At 53.5% G+C, this 4,369-nt stretch overlaps 1 protein-coding gene across 1 annotated transcript in view; it reads right to left on the bottom strand.

Moving 5' to 3' along the window:
- SYNPO (synaptopodin) overlaps positions 1-449 on the bottom strand; it is a 51,426-nt gene extending 50,977 nt beyond the window's left edge. The window contains exon 1 of the mRNA XM_010850651.1: positions 303-449. The gene's annotated coding sequence lies outside the window, so the exon portion shown is untranslated. The remainder of the gene's footprint in view (positions 1-302) is intronic.
- Positions 450-4,369: the final 3,920 nt, after the last annotated feature.

The raw sequence follows: 4,369 nt of genomic DNA, 5'->3' as shown, positions 1-4,369 counted from the left end.
TTCTGGAGCATTTCAAAACCCAAAGAAAAAACCCCCGGTGACACCGGACACTTAAAAGTAAATATGTTTCCCAAACCCCAGGCTCGCCTTGCCCCCTCTCACAGACACCTGGGGGCCTCCCACTGCCCTCCTTCCACCGTCTACTCTGCAGCAAGAAGAGCAAGGCCCTGGGGTCCAGCTCCCATCTCAAGTCTCTTTCCCAGCACCCCCAGCCCCCAGCAGGATCCCAGAGTGTCAGCGTCCCCACAGAGCTTGGAAATCTTTGCCCTCCTCATGGCCCCCAGAAAGGGGCAGGGACTTGCCTGAGGTCACACAGCAAATCAGGAGCTTGAGCCAAGGGGCAGTGCCTTCTTCTTTCATCAGGAGGGATCCCCCACTTCCCCAAGTCAGGCTGGGGGTGGGGAGACCCCAGAGGGAGGGCTGAGGTATGGGCTGGGAGAATGCCCGCCTGCCTTTTCCACTAGAGAGCTGTTCTGGGCACCCATCCAGGGGAGACGTCAGTTGGGCTGGAAACTGGGCCGGCCCCAGGAAATCCCCTTCAGGCTGGCAGATCCCAACAGGCCTGGAGACCTCAGGTGAGGGAGCCTCCCTCCCTGATAGCTTGGCTCCCAGCTCCCTTGTGCCTTCCATCTGTCCCCTTTGAAAAAAAAAACAGAGGCCCAGAGAGGGTCAGTTCCTGACCAAGGTCACACAGCAAGATGATGACAGAGTGAGAAATTGAACCTGCGTCCTCAAACTCTGTGCTTGCTGGCATGTTTTGCTGGCAAGCTCTTCCCCAGCTCCCTCCAGACAGGGCCCTTTCCTCCTGGTCTGCGCTTTCCCTACTGATGTGCATTCACCCGCTAACCCCCACCATTCTTCTTAGAGTCCAAACTCTTCTTACCAACTATCTAACCATCCATTTAGTTGAGTAATTAATGTAATGCTTGACACAGGAAAAAAATTCCCCTGGTAAATGTGAACAATTTATTAGGATGGTATTGACTGCGTTTCTACCCTGCCCCAAGCCCCATGCCGGGCACAGGGGACAAGCCCATACCCTCCCAGGGCTTGTGGAAGAGAAAGAGCCTCCTATACAGACATCTTCTCCCCAGTTGGGAGAAAGTGAGACTCAGTGAGGTTCAGATGCTTCCCCAGGCCACACTGGTGGTAGGTAATGGGGCTGGGCCTCCAACCAGGATTTCCTGACTCCAGAATCAATGCTTGTTACCCTCTAAGGGCTCACTCATCACTTGCCGTGCCCTGGGCCCAAGACTGTCCATCACTGTGTTATTATTAAATATCTCTATAGGTAATAAGAGCAGGCAGGCAGAGCACCCCCAAAACTTCCATAAAAGAGGAGCAATGATGCAGGAGCTGGAGCCCCAGGTTCCTGGCCTCGCCCTGACATTAACAGCTGTGTGAGGTCCCATTGCTAAGGACACGGTTTCTTCCCTGGTTTCAGGGAAGATGAATCATGAAGATCATGTGATATAAAGGATGTGAGGGGGGATTTACCATGTACATGGTGATTTCCCTGTCTGGAATTTTACATCATGGATGGATCCTGGCATTCAGTCCTGTCTAGGTTCCAACATGCCCCAACTGGCGTCCTTACCAGTAGGTACCCCTTGCTGGAACCTACATCAGCCCCCAGAATCAGCTTCCTAAAGAAGCCCCTTCATCTTGTCACCCCCACAGTGACCCCACAGCAGTCAATGAGTTAGAGAGGCAATCATGACCTCTAGGAACCTGGTCCGAACCTGAGCCTCCCCTCTCCTTCCCAACCCAGACCCTCTACCCGCATCGGCTTGGCGTCCTTGGGCCTCCAGAAAGCTTTCCCTTCTCCAAGTGATCAGCACCCCCATCACCTGATCATCACTCCTGCTTCTGCCATCAGTTTACTGATGTGAAGGTCCACGAGCTTCAGGGCACAAGCTCGCTACTCTTTATTGGTGACGGCTCAGAGGTGTTTTTAGAAGGGGAGCTTCCAACAAGTTCTTGGCTGGGTTCTTTTAGGTAGGAAGGTTTCCAGGCAAGTGAGAGGTGGTTGCCTTGATGCTCATTATTTCATAAGATGGACAGTAAGATGGTATTTCATGGGGGACTTACTCTGTGGGAACGGTACTCGCTAGTGTTTCAGATGCATTATCTGCTCGCTCCTGACACCAATGGCAAGAGGAAGGTAGGGAGGCTAACCTGTTGGCCTGAAGCCCTCTGCCTGCACGGGGCATAGTCGTACTCATGCAGGGCCTGCTGGCGCCGGCCTGGGCTCCTCACTGCCTTTTGGGTCAGTGTTTTCCATCCCACTGACAGTGTGGGCCTCCAGAGGAGTGAGATTTGGCCTCAGACACTTCAGCCTCCCCGCAGCAGCACTGAGCTCGGTGCTTTGCTCTTAACCAGTGTGAGTCAACTGGCTGGGCTGATGCTGTTGATTTTCTGATGGAAGGAGGTGGCATGTCTGTGCATATGTACCCTGCTTCTCCGGCCTGGCGAGGGCTGCCCAGCCCACACGGAGGGTGGTGGGGCCGTGTCACCTGGAAGGCAGTGGGCACTCACATGTGATCCTCAGGCTGCTGAGCACGAGGGTCTTGACCCACTGGACTTTCAACCCAGGCCTGTTCAACCTGGTGCTCCCTGCTCCCGGGAGGTCACTATACTGATGGGCACAGAGCACTAGTGCCTGGAGCGCAGGAGGGCTCAGTGACCCTCCTTCCTACGTGGATACTGAGTGGCTGGGAGCCCTCATGTCCAGGAAAACATTTCTTGAGCAATGAGCTCAGAATAAGGGGTTTTGAAGGCAGACCTGAAGAAATAGGAAACCTCCATGTTCACTGCCCCTCATTCACCCATTTAGCAGAAGCCACAGGAAGACAGCAGGGATTGTCTTTTCTGTTTTTTTCTGGTTGCTCAAGCCAGAAGTTTTATTATTTATTTTATTTGGGCTTGCTGGGTCCTCATTGCAACAAGGATTCTTCATTATGCTATGCAACCTTTCTCTAATTGCAGCCCATGGCATGTGGGACCTTAGTTCCCCTGCTAGGGAGTGAACCCGCTTCCCTTGCATCAGAAAGTGGATTCTTAAGGACTGGATGCTGGACCACCAGGGAAATCCCTGCTTTTTTTTTTTTTTAATTTTTGAATATCATTGCTTTACAATATTGTGTTACTTTCTGTTGCACAGCAAAGTGAATCAGCTATACGTACATACATATCCCCTCTTTTTTTAGATTTTCTTCCCATTTAGGTCACCACAGAGCATTGAGTCCCTTGCGCTATACAGGGGTTCTCCCAAACAGGCTATGCCAAGACCCAGGACTGGGTTCCCAGGCCTTGCTGTTGCAGCTCTGCATGTGAGCTGCAGGTATCCTTTACCTTCCAGGGTGCCCTGTTAGGGATCAGAGTGTAAAGAGAAGGCACGAGGTTTGCTACCCTCACAAACACCACTGAGTGGACACTTGGCTGAATCAACAATGTAAAATTCATACAGCGCCTTCCTTCCCCTTTAAGCTTTTATGCACTGATTTGGTCTTAACTGAATAGGGGGCCTAGGACAGAGAAGGGGGTGGCAGCCCCTTCTGAGTCTCCTGCTCAGCAGAACACTGCTCACCTGGCCCAGTGTCTTCAGGGCCCCAGGAAGGGCCCTTGGGCTGTTTGAGGGGGTAGATCACAGGCCCAGGAACCCTCATCTCTGGCAGAGCAGCATTCACCAGGGCCTCCTCTGACACATGATCCGTCCTGATCAGATCACCGGTAATTGAGTTGCTTTGGGGGGTAAATTCCATCCAGATGTGGAGGGCGGGGTGGACTTCCTGAGCAAAGCAGAGGCGGGGTACTGATACACAGGGGCATGCAGCCAACTTGCCAAGCACCCGGGAGGCCTGGGATACAACTCCATCTTCTGAAAAGGCCAGAAGGAGAATTTCAGGGCCAGGACATCTGAATCCAGCCCCCGGTAGCCGGCAGTTGGGGAAACTGAGGCCTGGAGAGCTTAGAGAACAGAAGGGACTGGTTCAGCCATGACTGGTGGGTCCCAGATCTCCTAAATCTGGGGGGTTTTGCATAGAAGTAGGCAGGGTAGCCCCTTCCCCAGAAATTCCCATCAACCCTGAGTTAGGAGGTCAGAAATGGGGGTCAGGAGGTAAAGCATCTGGGGATCACCTCCAACTCAAACCCCCAAACCAGGGAGAGCTCTGTGTTCCATCTGTGGGGATTGGGGCAGGCAGAGGCTCCAGGGGAAGCCCTCCCCTCACCACCCACCCCTGCACATGGCCGGAGAGCCTGTGATCTGGGCCTCCTCTCCCAGGGGAGACCCCTCCTGTCTCTCCTTTGACCTCCTCGGGCCACATACCTTCCTGGCTCCTTCGGGCTGACTTACTGGAAGGCAGGA

This window comes from Bison bison, unplaced genomic scaffold, assembly GCF_000754665.1.
Source record: "Bison bison bison isolate TAMUID 2011002044 unplaced genomic scaffold, Bison_UMD1.0 scf7180017864291, whole genome shotgun sequence".
Lineage (NCBI taxonomy): Eukaryota > Metazoa > Chordata > Mammalia > Artiodactyla > Bovidae > Bison > Bison bison.
This window is presented reverse-complemented; position numbering and strand designations above follow the sequence as displayed.